Below are 22,961 nucleotides of genomic sequence, written 5' to 3'. Positions count from 1 at the left end.
CTGGAGAATGCTATGGGCTGTAAAAGGTTTGATCTTTTAGGAGTCTAAGGGACTCTCAAGAGTCTTCTCCAACACCATCATTCAAAAGCATCAATTCTTCAGCGCTCAGCCTTCTTTATGGTCCAGCTCTCACATCCATACATGACTACTGGGAAAACCATAGCTTTGACTATACAGATCAAGGTCAGCAAAGTAATGTCTTTGCTTTTTAATATGCTGCCTAGGTTTGTCACAGCTTTTCTTCCAAGTAGAAAGTGTCTTTTAATTTCATGGCTGCAGTCACTGTCCTCGGTGATTTTGGAGCCAAAGGAAATAAAGTCTGTCACTGTTTCCATTGTTTCCCCATCTATATGCCATGAAGTGATGGGACCAGATGCCATGATCTTAGTTTTTTGAATGTTGAGCTTTAAGCCAGCTTTTTCACTCTTCTCTTTCACCTTCATCAAGAGGCTCATCAAAGGTAGAATACTAGGGATAAATGTCTGTGGAAAGAACTATATTTGAAAAGCACTGTGTAAAATTTGTTTTAAATAAAAACTTTTGAATTCTGCAGAGCAACTAGCAAAAAATAATAAAAAGAAATGCATACAGTGTTGCTGCTTAAAAAATCAGAATAATGTCAGTATTAAAAGTCTTATGTGGCTCTTTTATATGCCTTAGGTATAGTATCTCAAATCATTGAGAAAAAGGATGTTCATTTAATAAATGAATTTTGAACAAGTGAAGAACAAGTTAGAAAAATCATTTGACATTCATACTTCAGGCCAAATAAGATAATATGTTTCAATGAATGAAAGATTTAAATATAAGAAAGCTATAGAACTACCAGAGAAAATGTAGCATAATTTTTTTACTAACTTTTGATACTGTGAAAAAGGAAAGATGCAGAGACTTGACAACATAAAACATTTTCATTTAAAAATAATGAGTCAAAAATAATTGAAAAGAGTGGAAAAAAATCTATGAATTTTAATGTAGAAAATCTACATGTAGAACCTTTCTTCATATAGATTTATAAAGGACAAAAGACTATAAAACTGGCAAATACTGAACACAAAATTTCTAGAAAGATAAGTTTTAAAAAGCTTCTAAAACATTGGCACTGCTAAAAAGTTGATTACAACAGGAAGTTCAATTAAAACTTGACTGAGATATTAATTTTCATTTACTATATTGTAAAATATGTCTAAATTTTGATACTAGAGCCCACTATATATTCTTTGGGCAGTATAATTTGATACAATCTCTATGGAGATCAGATTGCCATCATTTAGCACTTTATCAATTCATCTATCCTTTGATGCAGCAATACCAGTCTGAGAATCTGGAAATTTTTCCTGGAGATAAACAGATACAATGCATTGAAAATGACAAATGTTATTTGCACTCTTGTTAGAAAACAGAAAACAAACACCACCACCACCCCTGCGCTAAAAAAAAAAAAAAAAAAAAAAAGGAAATTTACATCCATAGCCTACAAGTCCGTCATTTAAATAAGTGATATTTTAGTCTATGAAATGGAATATGATGAAACTGGTGGAGGGAGGAGGAGAGAGAGAGTGAGAGAGGTCTATTTGCGTTGATATGAAGCATTCCAAAATATGCTTCCTTGATAGCTCAGTGTGAAAACTCTCCTGCGATACAGGAGACTTGGGAGATGTCTGGGTCAGGAAGATCCCCTGAAGGAGGAAATATACATACATACACACACACACACACACACACACACACACACACACACACACACACACACACACACACACTGGAACTTCCCTGGTGGCTCAAACGGTAAAGCATCTGCCTGTAGTGTGGGGGACCCCGGTTAGATCCCTGGGTTGGGAAGATCCCCTGGAGAAGGAAATGGCAGCCTACTCCAGTATTCTTGCCTGGAAAATCCCCATGGACAGAGGACCCTGGTCGGGTTACAGTCCATGGGGTCGCAAAGAGTCAAACACGACTGAGCAACTTCACTTTCACACACACAATGTATATGTGTGTGTGAAAGTGAAAATGTTAGTTGCTCAGTTGTGTCTGACTCTTTGTGACCCCCATGGGCTGCAACTCCCCAGGCTTTTCTGTCCATGGACTTCTCCAGGCAAGAATACTGGAGGAGGTTGTCATTCCCTTCTCCAGGGGATCTTCCTGACCCAGGGATCAAAACCAGGTCTCCTGCACTGCAGATAGATTCTTTACCATCTGAACCACCAGGGAAGCCCAAAATCTCTGAGTTTCATGTAGAACAGTAAAGTAGAAAAAATAATATCTGCTGTACCAACAATATGGAATTGTTATAAAACATAATGAGAACAGATTTTGTGAAAGAATTTGGTAAGCTATAAAGGATTTAGTGGATCTAATTTTGCATAGTTTACTACAATATTAATTGGAATATATTACAAAATGAAACCATATCTCCCTCAACATATATAATTCGTACCATGTTATACAACCATGCCCTAAAATTGTGATTATAAACAGTTGAATAATACAGTTGCTGTTATTATAGACTTTAATAGGAAGATTATGCATATGCAGAATTTATTTTTCTTTCTAATTAAAAAATGATTTATAATGCCTCTGTTCTTTTATCTATTTTGCTATAAAATTTTCAAACCCACCTGTTTAGTTTATTAAAGGAATTAATTGCTTTTTCCGTCTTCCATTTCTCATTTCTGCTACCAAGTAACAATTTGTTGGGTTTTGTTACCACATTTATGGTTTCTCCTTAGCAACTGGGAAGATTCCCAAAGAATATCTGAACCATGGCATGTAAGAGTATTTTAAGTTTCCACGTTTATTACTATAAATCTTTTGAGATTTTGCAAATATTATAGATAGTGTGAAAGCTAATTAAAAATGATATGAATCCACTTAATTTCAAATTTCTCAGAAATTTTTTAGACTTTGAAACATCCAGGAAATCAAAATAACCCAAAATTTTGCCTTAAATGCTAACTATTTCTCATATTGTATTTTGAATGTTCAAAGCACTTCAGAACATCTGAAGCAGACCAGGGAATAAAGACTTTGGCCCAAAGTTTCCCAGATCTTATATTGTTTTATGTTTTGTTTTCTGAAGTTCAGTTCCTCAGTTCCTCTGATTTACCATGCTGTGTCTTGAAGGTTCTTTTAAGAAACTCTCAGTCCTACCACTATCTCTCAGTGCCTCTTGGATTTATTCATCTTCATTTCACAGCTAGATGACTTGTACAATGTCAGTTGAGGACTGTATTAATTTCTATATTTCTCACCAGTGGGATCCCCAGCGCTTTTCAAAATCCATTGCTCAAAGAAGTCCCTCGAGTAATAGTTTTCAGAAAAATCAAGTTGAATGCAATTCTAATTAAGTAGAAAAGAAAAAGAAATGAACTCATAATCTTAGGAGAAAATTGTCAAAATTGACCAGTGTAAAAACAGTGTCTGGAAAACTGTAAACATTAATTTAAAACCTGTTGAAAGAACACAAGAATAAGTGAATACATATTAAGCTTATTATTGAGCACCCCGGAGAAGGCACTGGCAACTCACTCCAGTACTCTTGCCTGGAGAATCCCATGGACGGAGGAGCCTGGTAGGCTGCAGTCCATGGAGTTGCAAAGAGTCGGACACGACTGAGCGACTTCACTTTCACTTTTCCCTTTCATGCATTGGAGAAGGAAATGGCAACCCACTCCAGTGTTCTTGCCTGGAGAATCCCAGGGACAGCGGAGCCTGGTGGCTGCCGTCTATGGGGTCGCACAGAGTCGGACACGACTGGAGCAACTTAGCAGCAGCAGCAGCATTGAGCACCCTCTTCCACTTTAAGTTTTAAAGAGGAAACCTACAAATCAGATTATTAGTGAATTTGGCAACATGGACATCTGGAATATTAGAAGTTATTTCACATTTGCTTTGTTTTCTACAAAAGAAGCAAATACTTAGTGTAAAGCTGACCAAAACTAGCTCTCAGACAAATAATTATATTGACCTATCAATGCGCTGGTGATCAGAGGAAGAGAAAGTGATGGAGAAATCGTACTTCTCCAGAAATATCACTGTAGCTGAAACCTGACTGATTTGCACAGCAGTATGTGAGGAGCACATGTTACAGATTGGAGTATATTATACTTATATGATCCAGGTATTGCAAAGTGGTATGAATAATTTTTTTGAAAAAAAGACTGAAAACCTCACCCCAAAACTCTATGAAATCTTTGCTTAAATAATGTAGCCTTTGTATCAGAATTTAGAAGGCTATTTTTATTTTATAGTAAACTGAGAGTTTCATGAAAATGTAAGGAACATGGTTTCAGAGAAACCTCTCTGGAGACTCACTGAGAATGATTAAAAGGGTATACATAAAAAGTGCTCTTTGCAGTGTCCTCTACAAGCAAGCAAGAAAATAAACATTTGAGAAAGACAGCCTAATTGATCATATTTCTTTCAAAAATATTGAGCAAATGCTAATTACAGTAGATCCAAGGGTTTTTTAATTTGTATTTCTAGATAAAGAAGAGTCATTGTCTTGTGCATTAATCAATGTGGGAAGTTATAAAGAACTCACAGGTTTTTGGAGAGGTGAGGTGGGGAACATAAGCTATTACATGCAAAGCCTTTAGAACTGAGTCTGGCACATAATAAACCTGTGTACATGTTAGTTAGTAGCAGATGTAGTAATCATGGTGGTAGTAGTAAAGCTACTATCCCTATTTTTAGCTATGCCTAGCATAGCAAAAAATTCATTCAGTTTATATCATAAAGCTAAGACTTTCCCATGAAAAAGAGCAAGAAGAAATTGAAATATATAAAGTAGCTCTTTACTAGAGAATAAAGAAACCCTAATTGATAGAAATCATTTCTCAAAGACAGGAAGTGTTGTCAAGGATACTATCACTATATGTGTGCCTTATGTACTATTTTTAATAATGTATTTTGGTATCTGATCCTACAGCATACTGCAGTTCTCTATATTTGTGTCGGTTTCCATTTGTATCCAAAGTAGCACCCTGATATACTCTATGTACTATGGAAAACATTTCTCATTAATAAAAAAACAACAATGCAAATTTGATTCACTTTTACAAAATAATAAAGGTAGTTATATTTCATAATCTTTAATAATCTGTTTCTAAAGTGTAATAAGGTCTTCCCTGGTAGTTCAGCTGGTAAAGAATCCACCTGCAATGCAGGAGACTGGAGTTTGATTCCTGAGTCTGGACATTCCCCTGGAGAAGGGATAGGTTTACCCACCCCAGCATTCTTGGGCTTCCTTGGTGGCTCTTATGGTGAAGAATCCACCTGCAATGTGGGAGACCTGGGTTCAATCCCTGGGTTGGGAAGATCCCCTGGAGGAGGGCATGTAAGTCCATTCCAGTATTTTTGCCTGGAGAATCCCCATGGACAGAGGAGCCTGGCAGGATACAGTCCATGGGGTCACAAAGAATCTGACACACCAAATGACTAAGCATAGCACAAAGTGTGAAACAAGCTGTAACTATAGGAAGTAAGTTTTTCATTTGACTTTTTGGGGTTGGAGAGAGCACAGCTTATAAACTCTGCAAGTGCGAATGGAATTCAGATGATGACCAATGTATTTTGGAAATCTATTACAATATGAGTCTTTCTGTAATGCTGGGATCCATCATATCCTAAAACTCTCTACCATCAAAGCTAAAAGGCCAGATACATTATATATGTGGGCAGGAATCTAAGCTTGGCCAATCTGAAGCCCCCCTCCACCACCCCACAAGACTTTAATGAATCAGTGTAAAAAGAAAACATAAACAGTTTGAAATTCATTCTTCTGATGATACTGATGATAACAGTAATATCTCAGTAGTGTCCAGTGGCGGGGCCACCATATCAACTCATTTTTGAGTTCTTTCTCATGAATTCAGTGGCCTAGAAACTCTTGACTCTTGCTAGTATTCTGAGATGAATTTTCTAGTGCTTGTTTCTGTGAGCAACCACAGAGCTTTTCTAATAAATTTGATTTCCATATAATTAGCCAGAGTCATTTGAGAGCATTTGCACCTAAATGTTTGTTTGTTACAGGTAATAACATCTAAATGTAGGGAATTTAAGTGAGTTGGTTATCTTGAAAATTTGAGGCTAGAAGAAGCATATATTTAATAATCAGAGTTTGGGTAAATGACACATAAGAATAACCAAATAATCACACATATTTATCTGGAAATAATTGCCCAATAAAAATAAATGGTTGAGGATAGAATCACCAATATCATAGAAGAGTATGACAGGCAGAAGGAATGTCAGGGTGAGATAGCTGCTAATATTGAACTTGTAGAGCTCTAAGAAGGAAATGACCAGTTCAGATACCTAACATCCCGAGGCACCAAAAGGATTCTTCCGGATTTTTATTTCTATCCAAAATTGATCTCTTGTACTCTGACGTTGCAAGGTGAAGTAACTGAAAACCTAATGTGAATTTTTATCCTTTAGATTACTGAATTTAAATGTTTCTTGTTTTGAAATCTTTCTCTGATTCTGTTCTAAAGCTTAAGACATTTATTATTTGTGTGGCATATACAAATAATTGGGCATAAAATAGAATTTAGAGATTTTTAAATCTCTCCAAATCTCCAAAATGTTACTGAAAGCCTTTTGTAACCAAAGTACTGTTTTCCCCTTGCTGATGAGACAGATTTTTTTCTTAATTAAATATATTGCAATGTCCTAAATGAAGGGAATTACAAGGGAGATAAGACATATTCCTCTCTTATTTTGGCCTCACATTTGTTCCTGTTCTCTGCAATTATATCTAGAATCAATTTCAGACATGCTGTTGGAAGTGGAGGAACAACTGCAAAATATAGAATAAGTAAAATAACTATACATGTTTTGTCAGGAAGATTTGTCTAATTTATGTATGTAAACTATTTTGAAAATATTTATGGGGGTAGAGTCTGATGGTGCTTGACTAAGAAGACAAGAATTATATTTTGAATAAAGCTAAACTGATGAAAGTCTGGATTAGTTTTGCTAACCCTAGAAATAGGACATTGTTCATATTTTCATACACTTCTTGTTTGAAAATTGGATTCAGCAGTAAGTAAAGATGAGGTACCAAAATTTGCTTGGTTTTGTATTGGGAAATGAATCCAATAATTTAGGGAAATAGAAGTGATGAAGGGAACTTTAAATATTTAACTCACCCACTACACTTCTTATTTTAGGGGACCCCATAAACTATTCTGTACTAAAGTCTGAGAATATATATTTGTGTTTAGGGAGGTCCCAAGACCATTCCCAGATTCAGGGATTCACTAGGAGGACTCATAGGATGCAGCATTTAGTTGCACTCAGGGCTGTGACTTCTCATAACGAAAGGATACAAAGCAGAGTCAGAAAAGGGAAAATGTGCATTGCGAGGATGTCCAGAGGAATCCAAGCTCAAGTTTCCAGTAGTCCTATCCCAGTGGAGTCACATAGGACATGTTTAATTCCTCTAGCAAGGAGTTGTGACAATATTGTGAAATGCTGTCTACCAGGTATGCTCATTAGAGATTCCATGTTCAGTGTTTATAGTGGGATCTGGTCACATAAGATTCCTTCTTCTTAGCAAGTACCAACTTCACTATTTCAGACTTCCAAAAGTAAATCAGATATTCAACATAAACTGTATTGCTTATACAAACTGCCTAGGCGTAGTGAGTCACATTTATCAGCTCTTAGACTTGTGAGAAAAGTGAAAGTGGAAGTCCCAGGGCTATACAGTCCATGGAATTCTCCAGGCCAGAATACTGGCCTTTCCCTTCTCCAGGGGATCTTCCCAACCCAGGGATCAAATCCTGGTCTCCTGTATTGAGGGCGGATTCTTTACCAGCTTGAGCCACAAGGGAAGGCCAAGCATACTGGGGAGGGTAACCTATCCCTTCTCCAGAGGATCTTCCTGACTCAAATCAAGGTCTCCTGCACTGCAGACGAATTCTTTACCAACTGAGCTATCAGGGAAGGACTTGTGAGAACTCTTCTAAAATTTAGTCCCTAAAACCCAGCCAAGTTCCAATCCCACAAGTAGGCCTTTCTAAGGAAAACGATTTCAAGCCTACTAAATTCATTCTTTTCTGCCCAGTTTGTGAGAGGAGTACAGTATCTTTGAAAAATGCTCAGTGTCTCTGCAATGTAGCTCTGCCTTCTGATGTGAAATTTTATAGTTGAAAAAGGACCTTGATTTTAAGTGGGGATGAGAGGTAGCAGGGTGACAGCTGAGAAGACTCAGCACTTAGCTTCCGCTTGTTCAGAGTCCAAATGAACATGGTTTATCTCAAGAAGCAAAAAGATAAATATGGTAAACAAAATAGTCTGAGCCTAAAGGATCTTTCTCCATAGCAGTTGTTCGTGGTGTCCTTATGAATAATACATGAACAGATAAGGTGCTACTTGGGCTTCATAATCAAAAGAAATACAAAATTTTCAGTTCTAGTGAATCTGGTTAATTAATATAACCATTAAAAGAGTTAGTTACAAACCCTCACCCAGTTATCAATTTAAGAAACTGAATATTTTTGAATGAAGGGAGACTGGACTCACTTAAGGAAGGATAATCTAGTCAAATCATAAATAATTACCATGATTATCCCTCCAACCCTGCCCTAAATTGATCTGTATCTGTTGTTCCAAGTAACAGTGTGAATCATAAAGGGAGATATGGAGATTATGGACTTATTAGACACTTCTTTGGTAAGTTTGCAAAACTAACATCGCCTGTTACTTACTTGGTTTAGTTGCTAAGTCGTGTCCGACCCTTGTGATACCATGGAATGTAGCCCACCAGACTCCTCTGTCCATGGAATTTTCCAGGCAAGAATACTAGAGTGGGTTGCCATTTCCTTTTCCAGAGTTACTAATTTATTTATGTTAATTTTAAATTCCACATTAAAACCCTTACTTCTTTAAGCCTATAGTGGTTGTGTGTGGTATTTAATTGAATTCTGACTGATGAACTTGTTCTGAGATTTTCATGGTTCCTTTGGTATAAATTTGTCACTGAAGCCCATTGGGAAATGTGTAAGGGGCTTATAATGGTAAAGTAATGCCACTGTTAAACTAATCAGTCTTATGTTGGCTCATTAGAACCCATCCATTGTAATGTTTCCCATTTATGAGTGAAGAGTAGGAATGCATCTTCTCAGTTAACGGATATTCTAATACTTGTTTTCTTATCTGAGGGAACTCATGATTATAAAAAAGACCAACTGAAAGTTCCTAGAATACTTCTCTATGCCAACACTGAATCAAAAGCAACACTATATCCCTATGGGAATCACATATCATAAAACTAGAAAGTTTCAGAAGTGATCACTCCAGTACATTCCCATGTATCTCTTCAGTCTGGCTGAGACAAAAAAGATTTTTTTTTTTCCTGAAGAATTATAGAGCTTTATCATGAACTTAATTAGATGATTTTTTTTCCAGTTGCAACTCTGTTCCAAATATGCTTTGCTTACTAAAGCAAATCGATACAGCCCCTGGCGTCTGGTATGCTCTTATTGAACCAGAGATAGCTTTTTTCCCTCTAAACCAGTAAACAACAAACATAAAAAGCAATCAGCTTTCACCTGGCAGGGACAGCAGCTCAGCAGGGTACTCCTAATTTAAGTCACCATCTACTTTTGAAATATCTTGTAAAACAGGAAGTAGAAGTTATCTCTGTAAAAGATATTGGTAAGAAAAATTCTTTTCTAAGAACATATGACAAAGTCCATGAAAATACAGAGATTTTTTTTTTTTCCTCTTGCTAAACTTTCTACAAATATAGTGATTTGCAGCATATCAGGGTATCCCCTTCAAAGGGACAAATAAATAGATGTATAGTAGAACCAGTTCTACTAAGAATAAGCTAAAACACCTAATGAATTTTAATAAGAATCTATAACCAATTCAAATTACATTTAAGTGTGCTACTCCAATTCATTTAAGCGTTATTGAATAGCTTTTACCTTTACATTCTTTACCTAACCTTTAGATTTTAATTGGAACAGTTTGATATTCAGCTTTATGACTCAGGAGATCCAATGATACTGTGAATTCCTGTAGTAGAAGGATTTTTTTTTTTTTTTTTTAAGCATGGCAAGATCTAATAGACAACTCACAGTAAAGGCCCTGGTTTCTTCTTCCCTTCCTTCCTTTTTTTCCTTCTTTCTTTCATTAAAGGCATTCCCACTTTAATAAGTAGTGATTTTATTTTTTGAGGAAGGCCCTTCATCTGCTTCTAAGCCCTTATAAAATTTGAACAGCTAACCATGGGACAACAAATGAACACGCTCCCTACCAAGCTTTCCATCATCTAGTGGATGCTGTCTATCCACTTAACCCTAAAAACAGTTTGCTCTGCAGCACTCTATCTTCAAGTGAATGTACGTTTTATGACAACAGACCCAAGGATGATCTGAAATCACAAACTTGCTGTGAGTAAAAACTGTTACATCCTCAGTACTTTGATTTCACTTCTCCTCTGTTCTTTATTTACACTTAAGAATTCATATAGAATACCTTGTAATTAATTGAATGAATTAGAAAATATGAGCCTGACTTATAAATGATTTTACTGATTGTCACATCCAAAGATCATTGCTGTGCCATTAGAGAATCATTCAGAAATGTCATGAACACTTAACAGGGAAGTCCTCTTAATGGTGCAAAAAACTTAAAGCAGGAAATATTATTTCCTCTCTGTCTGGAAGATGAGAAGGCTTGAGATAAAAACCTTCAAGGATTCATGCACACTGGGTAGGTAATGCTTAGGTTTTAGGACCAGAGATTTGGAAGGAGCAAAATTGGAGAATTAGTAATAAAGATGCTTCGTGAATAAGTAGATGACAGGACCTCACAATATTTGTAAAATATCAGTTTCATATACATATTCACTAAATGTCCTGCACTGGAGGAAGTTTTTAATGTCAGATGAAAAAGCACATTTAATTGTATGAATCAGTAACCTGTAGGTGAGTTAAATAAGGCATTGTTGCATATGACATATAACAGAATAGATGAAAGAGTCACAACTTTAAAAATACTTAGAAAAGTATTTTTTACTCATAGGAAACACTTTGGACTATATAATCCATGACTGTTATGGTGGCTTCATATTTTTAAGTGAACTACTTTCCTTCTAGTTACTATCTCACTGTTTTATTACCATGTCTTTCAAGTTCAGCTCATGGTACACAATTGTTGCTGGAGTGCAACCCATCCTTTTTGTGTGCCAAGAAACAAGAATGAGGAAAGGCTAGAATACAAAAGGATCCACATATCAGCTAACTGGATCACTTTACACAAAATATTTTGGAAATCTTTCACAATATTTTTATTTTTGTCTCATTGACCAGAACTTAGCCATGTGATCTCACATAAATGAGAGACAAAGAAATACAAGCTTTTACCTAGACACATTGCTGCTCTAGATAAAACTCTGGATTCTGTTACTAAGAGTGAAACAGCAAAAGTATATTCAGTGGCAACTAGTCCTACTTAAACCTGTTTTACTTGCTATTGACATTGATTAATATCTTTATTGAAAAATAAAAGCTATTTTGGCAGAGATAAATACTATGTGTAGAATCAACAACATGGGTATCTATACTGCAAAGGCTTGCCTGACCTCCACCACAGCTGAATGTCTTACTGCAGTTTGCAAGAACAGAAAACTAGGGCAAAAGCAGTAATAAATATGTACTCTTATTTAGGTATTAATATATGGTTTATTTCTTCCTTAGTGAAAGTTACAGATCTGGGAACTATGAGGTTGGGATGATATCTGTGACTGTCACACTCAATTAGCTATACGTAAGAAGTTCCCAGGTCACTATATCTTTCCTTTTTTTATTGTATTATAGTTAATTTGCAATGTTGTATTAGTTTCAACTGTAAAAATGATTCATATTTATGTGTATATATATATACATAAATATGAATATGTTATTTTTCAGATTGTTTTATATCATGAGTTATTACAAGAATATTGAAATAATTCCTTGTGTTATACAATAGGTCATTGTTGTTGATATATTTTATTTAGAGTAATGTTCATATGCTAAATCCCAAAACTGCTAATTTATCTCCACCACTCATGCTCTGCTCTCCCATTTGGTAACAATAAGTTTGTTTTCTGTATATGTGTGAGTCTAGTTCTATTTTGTAATTTAGTAAATATATATTGTAGCCCTGCTTATTTAACTTATATGCAGAGTACATCATGTGAAATGCCAGGCTGGATGAAGTATAAGCTAGGATCAAGATTGCCAGGAGAAATATCAATAACCTCAGATATACAGATGACATGACCCTTATGGCAGAAAGAGAAGAACTAAAGAGCCTCTTGATGAAAGTGAAAGAGGAGAGTGAAAAAGTTGGCTTAAAACTCAACATTCAGAAAACTAAGATCATGGCATCCAGTCCCATCACTTCATGGCAAATAGATGAGGAGACAATGGAAACAGTGTGAGACTTTATTTTTTTGGACTCCAAAGTCACTGTAGATGGTGACTGTAGCCATGAAATTAAAAGACACTTGCTCCTTGGAAGAAAAGCTATGACCAACCTAGACAGCATATTAAAAAACAGAGACATTACTTTGCCAGCAAAGGTCCATCTAGTCAAAGCTATGGTTTTTCCAGTAGTCATGTATGGATGTGAGAGTTGGACTATAAAGAAACCTGAGCACTGAAGAATTGATGCTTTTGAACTGTGATGATCAAGAAGACTCTTGAGAGTCCCTTGGACTGCAAGGAGATCCAACCAGTCCATTCTAAAGGAAATCAGTCCTGAATATTCATTGGAATGACTGATGTTGAACCTGAAGCTCCAATACTTTGGCCACCTGATGTGAAGAGCTGACTCATTGGAAAAAGACCCTGATGCTGGGAAAGATTGAAGGCTGGAGGAGAAGGGGACGACAGAGGATGAGATGGTTTGATGGCATCACTGACTCAATGGACATAAGTTTGAGTACACTGCAGGAGTTGGTGATGGACAGGAAGGCCTGGTGTGCTGCAGTCCATGGGGTCTCAAAGAGTCGGACACGACTGAGCAACTGAACTGAACCGAACTTAATTGGAGAAGAAAAACAAAAAGAATCCAAATTGCAAAAGAAGTAAAACTGTCACTATTTGCATATAACATGATAATATACATAAAACATCCTAAAGATGCTACCAGAAAACTCCTAAAACTTAACAATAAATTTGGTAAAATTGCAGGTCACAAGATTAATACCCAAAGATCTCTTGCATTCCTATACACTAATAATATAAGATCAGAAACAGAGATTAAGGAAACAATCCCATTTGCCATCACATTGAAAAGGAAAAAAAAAAAAGAAATAGAAATAAAGCTACCCAAGGAGGCATAAGATCTATACTCAGATAACTATAAGATACTATAAGATACTGATTAAATAAAAGATAACACAAACAAATGGAGATATAGATATACCATATTCATGGATTGGAAGAATCAGTATTGTGAAAATGACTATACTACCTAAAGCAATCTACAGATTCAATGTAATCCCTATTAAATTACCTATGACATTGCTCACAGAATTAGAACAAAAAATTTTATCATTTGTATGGAAACACAAAATACTTCAAAAAGCCAAACAACCTCGAGAAAGAAACAAGGAGACAGAGGAATCCTTCTCCCTGACTTCAGACTATATTATAATGCTACAGTAATCAAAAAGTATGGTTGTTGTTGTGTTCATTTGCTAAGTCATGACCGAAAACTTGTGACTCCATGGACTGCAGCATGCCAGTCTTCTCTGGGCTTCACTCTCTCCCAGAGTTTTCTCAGACTCATGTCTTTTGAGTCAGTGATGCCATCAAACCATCTCATCCTATGTTGCCCTCTTCCCCACCTGCCTTCAATCTTTCCTAAAATAGAAATATAAATCAGGGGAACAGTATAGCAAGTCCAGAAATAAAACATGCAACTATGGTCACCTATTCTATGACAACTACAATCACAGAAAACTGATGAAACTGATCACATGGACCACTGCCTTGTCTAACTCAATGAAACTATGAGCCATGCTGTGTAGGGCCACTCAAGACGGACAGGTCATGGTGGAGAGTTGTGACAAAACATGGTAAACTGGAGAAGTGAATGGCAAACCACTTCAGCATTCTTTCCACGAGAACCTCATAAACAGTATGAAAAGGTGAAAAGATATGACAATGAATGATGAACTCCCCAGGTCGGCAAGTGCCCAATAACTCCAGAAACAATGAAGAGAGCCAAAGCAAAAGTAACAACAAGTTGTGGAAGTATCTGGAGATGGAAGTAAAGTCCGATGCTGTAAAGAACAATATTGCATTGGTTCAGTTCAGTCACTCAGTCGTGTCGAACTCTTTGAGACCCCCAGGGACTGCAGCACACCAGGCCTCTCTGGTTGTCCATCACCAACTCCGAGAGTTTACTCAAACTCATGCCCACTGAGTCGGTAATGCCATCCAATCATCTCATCTTCAGTCGTTCCCTTCTCCTCCTGCCTTCAATCTTTCCTAGCATCAGGATCTTTTCAAATAAGTCATTTCTTCGCATCAGGTGCCCAAAGTATTGGAGTTTCAGCTTCAGCATCTGTCCTTCCAAAGAATATTCAGGACTGATTTCCTTTAGGATGGACTGGTTGGACTGGTGGATCTCCTTGCTGTCCAAGGGACTCTCAAGAGTCTTCTCCAACACCACAGTTTAAAAGCATCAATTCCTTGGCACTCAGCTCTCTTTATAGTCCAACTCTCATATCCATACATGACTACTGGAAAAATGATAGTTTGACTAGATGGACCTTTGTTGGCAAAGTAATGTCTCTGCTTTTTAATATGCTGTCTAGGTTGGTCATAACATTTTTTCCAAGAAGCAAGTGTATTTTAATTTCATAGTTACAGTAACTATCTGTAGTGATTTTGGAGCACAAAAAAGTAAAGACTCTCACTGCTTCTACTGTTTCCCCATCTATCTGCCATGAAGTGATGAGACCAGATGCCATGACCTTAGTTTTCTGAATGCTGAGTTTTAAGCCAACTTTTTCACTCTCCTCTTTCATTTTCATCAAGAGACTCTTTAGTTCTTCGCTTTCTGCCATAAGGGTGGTGTCATCTGTATATCTGAGGTTATTGATATTTCTCCCGGAAATCTTGATTCCAGCTTATGCTTCATCCAGTCCTGCATCTCTCATGATGTACACTGCATATACGTTAAATAAGCAGAGTGACAATATACAACCTTGACATGCTCCTTTCCTGATTTAGAACCAGTCTGTTGTTCCATGTCCAGTTCTAACTGTTGCTTCCTGACCTGAATACAGGTTTCTCAGGAGGCTGGTCAGGTGGTCTATTATTCCCATCTCTTTCAGAATTTTCCACAGTTTGTTGTGACTCACACAGTCAAAGTTTAGCATAGTCAAAAAGCAGAAGTAGATGTTTTTCTGGAGATCTCTTGTTTTTCGATGGTCCAAAAATGTTGGCAATTTGACCTCTGGTTCCTCTGCCTTTTCTAAATCCACTGAAGATGTGAATGGCGAACCACTTTAGTATTCTTGCCTTGAGAACCCCATGAACAGTATGAAAAGGCAAAAAGATAGGACACTGAAAGATGAACTCCCCAGGCTGTTAGGTGCCCAGTATGCTACTGGAGATCAGTGGAGAACTAACCCCAGAAAGAATGAAGAGATGGAGCCAAAGCAAAAACAACACCCAGTTGTGGGTGTGACTGGTGATGGAAGTAAAGTCTGATGCTATAAAGAGCAGTATTGCATAGGAACCTGGAATGTTAGGTCCATGAATCAAGGAAAATTGGATGTGATCAAACAGGAGATGGCAAGAGTGAACATAGACATTTTAGGAATTAGCTAAGTAAAATGGACTGGAATGGGTGAATTTAATGCAGATGACCATTGTACCTACTATTGTGGGCAAGAATCCTTTAGAAGAAATGGAGTAACCATCATAGTCAGCAAGAGTCTGAAATACAGTTCTTGGATGCAATCTGAAAAATGACATAATGATCTCTTTTCATTTCCAAGGCAAACCATTCAATATCACAGTAATCCAAGTCTATGCTCTGACCAGTAATGGTAAAAAAGGTGAAGTTGAACTGTTCGATGAAGACCTACAAGAACTAACACCCAAATAAGATGTCCTTTTCATTATAGGGGACTGTAATGCAAAAGAAGGAAGTCAAGAAACACCTGGAGTAACAGGCAAATTTGGTCTTAGAATACAGAATGAAGCAAGGCAAAGGCTAATAGAGTTTTGCCAAGATCATACACTGGTCATAGCAAACACCCTCTTCCATCAACACAAGAGAAGACTCTACACATGGTCATCACCAGATGGCCAATACCAAAATCAGAATGAATATATTCTTTGCAGCCAAAGATGGAGAAGCTCTATCCAGTCAGCAAAAAAAAAGAAAGAAAAAAAAAAAAGACCAGGAACTGACTGTGGCTCAGATCATGAACTCCTGATTGCCAATTCAGACTTAAATTGAAGAAACTAGGGAAAACCACTAGACCCTTCAAATATGACCTAAATCAAATCCATTACAATTATACAGTGGAAGTGATAAAAAGATTCAAGGGATTACATCTGATAAACAGAGTGTCTGAAGAACTATGGACAGAGGTTCATGACATTGTACAGAAGGCAGGGATGAAGACCAACCCCAAGAGAAAGAAATGCAAAGAGGCAAAATGGTTGTCTGAGGAGGCCCTACAAATAGCTGTGAATAGAAGAGAAGGGAAAGGCAAAGAAGAAAAGGAAAGATATACCCATATGAATGCAGAGTTGCAAAGAATAGCAAGGAGAGATAAGAAAGGCTTCCTAAGTGATCAGTGCAAAAAAATAGAGGAAAACAATAGAATGGGGAAGACTAGAGACTTCTTTAAGAATTAGAGATACCAAGGGAAATTTTCATGCAAAGATGATCACAATAAAGGACAGAAATTGTTTGGACCTAACAGAAACAATAAGTGGTGTTGGAGAAGACTCTTAAGTGTCCCTTGGACTGCAAGGAGATCCAACCAGTCCATCCTAAAGGAAATCAGTCCTGGGTTTTCATTAGAAGGACTGATGTTGAAGCTGAAACTCCAATATTTTGGCCACCTGATGCGAAGGGCTGACTCATTTGAAAAGACCCTGCTGTTGGGAAAGATTGAAAGCAGGAGGAGAAGGGGGCAACAGAGGATGAGATGGTTAGACGGCATCACTGACTCAATGGACATGAGTTTGGGTAAACTCCGGGAGTTGGTGATGGACAGGGAGGCCTGGCGTGCTGCAGTTCATGGAGTCGCAGAGAGTCAGACATGAGCGACTGAACTGAACAGAAGCAGAAGATATTTAGAAGAAGTGGCAATAATACACAGAAGAACTATACAAAAAAGATCTTTACTATCTAGATAACCTCAATGGTGTGATCACTTACGTAAAGGCAGGCATCCTGGAATGCGAAGTCATGCTTTTATGTGCTCCAAAATCACTGCAGATGGTGACTGCAGCCATGAAATTAAAAGACGCTTGCTCCTTGGAAGAAAAGCTATGAACAACTTAGATAGCATATTAAAAAGCAGAAACATTACTTTGCCAACAAAGATCAGTGTAGTCAAGGCTATGATTTTTCCTGTAGTCATGTATAGATGTGAGAGTTGGACTATAAAGAAAGCTGAGCACAGAATAATTCATGCTTTTAAACTGTGGTGTTGGAGAAGACTCTTCAGAGTCCCTTGGACAACAAGGAGATCCAATCAGTCCATCCTAAAGGAAATCAGTCCTGAATATTCTTTGGAAGGACAGATGCTGAAGCTGAAACTCAAATACTTTGACCACCTAACACGAAGAACTGACATATTTGAAAAGACCCTAATGCTGGGAAAGATTGAAGGCAGGGGAAGAAGGGGACAACAGAGGATGAGATGGTTAGATGGTGTCACCGACCCAATGGACATGAATTTGAGCAAGCTCCAGGAGTTGTTGATGGACAGAGAGGCCTGGTGTGCTGCAATCCATTGAGTCACAAGGAGTCAGACATGACTGTGTGACTGAACTGAACTTATTCTATGACTGATGAGGCCAGAATATGCAATAGAGAAAGATATTTTCCTCTGCCCCTTTAAAATTGCTTTCCATTGATCTGAAACTTTTTCAGGTTGTTTCCACTATTTAGGAGTTATTTGAACTTATAAAACAAATGATAATCAAAAGTTCTAGTCTCTTCCAATACAATATGAAAGCTTAGATTTTTAACTCTTAATTGTCTTTTTCTATGTGCCCTGTCTTTTGCCAATATTTTAATACTGCCTTCCTCAACTATGGATTTACTCATTATTTAATTTTGTTTGTCCTGTCTTCAACAGTCTGTAATCATTTTTATTATGTTCTTAATCTTAAGTGTTAAAGAATTCTAATCCCTTCAGGTTATATTTGTTTCGTTTTACTTTAGTTTGATTTTCTGTCTTCAGTCCTTTGATGATTAAGCTTAATATTTTCTTGCTTTTGTTGTTGCTGATGAGAAATCTATTGTCTATCTATTTGTTATTCTTTTATTATATCTATAATTTTTCTAGTAATATTAAGATTATCTGCTTATTTTAAATGGGATTTTCTTTATTTTGCCTGAGTTCTTCTTTCTTCTACCTATGAAACTGATAGTTGCTTCAACTTGAGGATTTATGTATTTTCTTAATTCTGAAAATTCCTCATCCATTATCTCACATAATTATAAATCTGTAAGTTTCCTTATAGTTTTCTTCTTGTAGAACTTTACTGCATGGACTTTGATTTTAAAACTCTCTCTTACAAATGTTGTCCAGAGAGAAGTATGATTTAATTTCATCTTTTTCTCTCACTAACTGGGTGACTTTAATGGACTTGGTTAACCATCATGAGAATCTGTGTTCTCTTCTGTAATGAAGAATCTTAATGGTACCTGATTCCTTTTTGAAAACTAAATGACATAGGCCACTGCACAGATTTTCTATTCCTATTATAAGAAATAGCCACAAATAAAAATGTATTATCTTACAATTCGTAAGTCAGATGTCAAATATGGATATCACTGGGCTAAAAGGAAGGCATTTATAGGATTCTTTCTGAAGAATCTAGGGATGGATATATTCCTGACCTTTTATTGCTTGTAGAATCTCTGTATTGCTTGGTTTTGGCTCTATTTCACCTTCTTCAAATCCTGAAATAGTCTGTTGAGTCCTTCTCACAGTGCCTCGTCTCTGACCCTTCTTCCATGAGTACTCAAATCTTCTCTCTCTCATTCCATAACCACAGCTGGGAAATGTTCTCCATTCTTAGACTCATGTGGTTAGATTCGATCCATCTGAATAGTCTGGGGTACTCTCCCCATCTCAAGGTCTGTAATTTTAATCGCATCTGTGAAGTCCCCTTTGCTATATTATGTAACATATGTATTGCACCTTTGGAGGTGGGTATTTATTTTGCCTCCCACAGCATATAAAGGTCTTGACATCTATTATGCATTAACAAAATGTTATCCTCTATTTTTAAAAAATAGCTTCGAGACAATACACCATTTGCTTTTTGTCTCTGAATCCCTATTAAAAGGGAAGATATATGGATACCTAAGAGAATGCAGAAGATACCTGATATACTATATATTTGAAATGTTTATAATTTGCTTCTATATTTAGTTAAATTGTACTATATAACTTTTATTTTAGGGACATCAAGGATCGTAGTTAGAGACTAGAGATAGGATGGATTTCAAAAGTCAACTCTATGGCACATTAGTTGTTACAGTTGCTTAGTTGCTAAGTTGTTTGACTCTTTTGTGACCCCATGGACTGTAGCCCATGAAGCTCCTCTGTCTATGGGACTTCCCAGAAAATAATACTGGAGTGGGTTGCCATTTCCTTCTCCAAGGGATCTTCCCAACCCAGGGATCAAACCTGTGTCTCCTGTATTGACAGGCAGAGTCTTTACCACAGAACCGCCAGGGATTAACCACATTAGTAAATTAACCACAATAGTTAATTTATTGGAAAAAGGACACTTGCTTGCTTGCTCACTCTCTTTTTCTGTGTATATGTATGTGTATGTGTAGATGCTGTGCTGTGCTTAGTTGCTCAATCGTGTCTGACTCTTTTGCAACTGTAGTCTACCATGTGTGTACATAAATATATTTATGTTCATCGTGCTCGATTATGACAGGAATAAGAGCAATAACATAGCTGGTAAGTGTATAACAGATGTTAAGAGTAAAGAAGGTTAAATATACTGGGATTGTATCTGGAACTAATGGGTTCAGTTAAAAGGTTGTTTGACTTCTTGACTTTGTCAGCCATTTCTTATCTCAGTAATTAAACAGGACCTGATGCCTTTGAGATAGAACATTTATGTTACAGAACATGAGGTTCAGGTATTGGCCAAACTCTGAGTCAGGCACTAATATGGCACAGGGGTTGGTATCTACCCTTTAATCATTTTGTGCCTGTGTCAGTCAAGGTTCAATTAGAGAAGCAGAACCAGAACAGCCTGGATCCACAAACACAAACTAGAACACACAGATATGCATAAAAATTCACATCAATTCTCGTTGCTCTGACCTTGGTGGTATGGGTGTCTTGTAGGAGCCAGTATACTTTCCTCATCGAGCTGAACCTGCAGACTTGGCCTTGAGGTCAGAAAAGAGAAGGAAAATCCTGAGAAGGCTCTGCAACTTCCTTCTGCCAAAGAAGTGAGCCAACAGGTAAGTGGCAACATGTGTGAGCTGTTTAATGGCTGCTGCTTTACTTTGCCTTTCACAGAAATCTCTTGTAAACAGAAACATACAAGAAGGCAAATTTGGGTAAATGTAGTTCAGCCTCCAGTGTCAAACAGCAGAAGAGGCTGAACTACATTTAGAGATTAGAGATACCAAGGGACATCTCATGCAAAGACGGGCACAATAAAGAACAAAAATGCTATGGAAGTAACAGAAGCAGAAGATATTAAGAAGTGGCAAGAATACACAGAAGAACTGTACAAAAAAAGATCTTCACGACCCAGATAATCACGATGGTATGATCACTCACCTAGAGCCAGACAACCTGGAATGTGAAGTCAAGTGGGCCTTAGGAAGCATCATTACAAACAAAGCTACTGGAGGTAATGGAATTCCAGTTGAGCTATTTCAAGTCCTAAAAGATGATGCTGTGAAAGTGCTGCACTCAAAATGCCAGGAAATTTGGAAAACTCAGCAGTGGCACAGGACTGGAAAAAGGTCAGTTTTCATTCCAATCCCAAAGAAAGGCAATGCCAAAGAATGCTCAAACTACCACACAATTGCACTCATGTCACATGCTGGCAAAGTAATGCTCAAAATTCTCCAAGCCAGGCTTCAACAGTACATTAGCCATGAACTTCCAGATGTTCAAGCTGGAATTAGAAAAGGCAGAGGAACCAGAGATCAAATTGTCAGCATCCATTGGATCATCAAAAAAGCAAGAGAATTCCAGAAAAATATCTACTTCTGCTTTATTAACTATGCCAAAGTGTTTGACTGTGTGAATCGCAACAAACTGTGGACAATTCTTCAAGAGATGGGAATACCAGACCACCTGAGCCGCCTCCTGAGAAATCTGTATGTAGGTCAAGAAGCAACAGTTAGAACTGGACATGGAACAAAAGACTGGTTCCAAATAGGGGAAGGAGTACGTCAAGTCTGTATATTGTCACCCTACTTATTTAACTTATATGCAGAGTACATCATGGGAAATGCCGGGCTGGATGAAGCACAAGCTGGAATCAAGATTGCTGGGAAAAATATCAATAACCTCAGATATGCAGATGACACCACCCTTATGGCAGAAGAGAAGAAAAACTAAAGATCTTGATGAATATGAAACAGGAAAGTTAAAAAGTTGACTTAAAACGCAACATTCAGAAAACTAAGATCATGGCATCTGGTCCCATCACTTCATGGCAGATAGATGGAGAAACGATGGAAACAGTGACAGACTTTATTTATATATTTTTTTTGTTCTCCAAAATCACTGCAGAAGGTGACTGCAGCAAGCCATGAAATTAAAAGATGCTTGCTCCTTGGAAGAAAAGTTATGACCCAGCTAGACAGCTTATTAAAAAGCAGAGACGTTACTTTGCCAACAAAGGTCCATCTAGTCAAAGTTATGGTTTTTCCGGTAGTCATGTATGGATGTGAGAGTTGGAATACAAAGAATGCTGAGCGCCTAAGAATTGATGGTTTTGAACTGTAATGTTGGAGAAGACTATTGAGAGTCCCTTGAACTGCAAGGAGATCCAACCAGTCCATCCTAAAGGGAATCAGTCCTAAATATTCATTATAAGGACTGATGCTGAAGCTGAATGCCAATACTTTGGCCACCTGATGCAAAGAACTGACTCATTTGAAAAGATCATGATACTGGGAAAGATCGAAGGCTAAAGGAGAAGGGCTCGGCAGAGGATTAGATGGTTTGATGGCATCACCGACTCAATGGACATGAGTTTGAGTGGACTCTGGCAATTGGTATGGACAGGGAGGCCTGGCATGCTGCAGTCCATGGGGTCATAAGAGTCGGACAAGACTGAGCAACTGAACTGAACTGAATTGAGTTCAGTCTAGTCAAGTTGATACTTTACAAAGGTACCACGCAATACTTATGAATACTTTGGGAACTTTTAAAATTTCTTTTAGTTTGCACATTTTACTGCTAATAAATATCCAATGTAATTTTCAGGACTAAATTTATAAAGTTTGCAAAGGATATAATTAGTTATTTCAGTAATTGATTCAGTAATAATATTCTTCCTTGTATCTGTAGTTAAGACTAATCATTTCATCCATTTCCTTTGTAAGAATCAAGAAAAATCTAAACAACCAGAATTTTTTAGTTAATATCTTAAAGAAATGTACACAGTAAGTATATTTTAAAGATGTGGTAATGAAAGACATCTATGGAAATTATTAAAAATGAGAAAGAGAAAACAAGTTTG

The 22,961-nt window shown here is 37.1% G+C and overlaps 1 long non-coding RNA gene across 1 annotated transcript in view; it reads left to right on the top strand.

Moving 5' to 3' along the window:
- Positions 1-22,961, top strand: part of LOC145519862 (uncharacterized) — a 279,023-nt gene that overhangs the window by 131,885 nt on the left and 124,177 nt on the right. Inside the window, exon 3 of the long non-coding RNA XR_014063986.1 lies at positions 20,597-20,715. This is a non-coding gene — a long non-coding RNA (uncharacterized LOC145519862). The remainder of the gene's footprint in view (positions 1-20,596; positions 20,716-22,961) is intronic.

This window comes from Giraffa tippelskirchi, chromosome 1 (assembly GCF_054371585.1).
Source record: "Giraffa tippelskirchi isolate mGirTip1 chromosome 1, T2T-mGirTip1v1.2.pri, whole genome shotgun sequence".
NCBI classification, from domain to species: Eukaryota; Metazoa; Chordata; class Mammalia; order Artiodactyla; family Giraffidae; genus Giraffa; species Giraffa tippelskirchi.
This window is presented reverse-complemented; position numbering and strand designations above follow the sequence as displayed.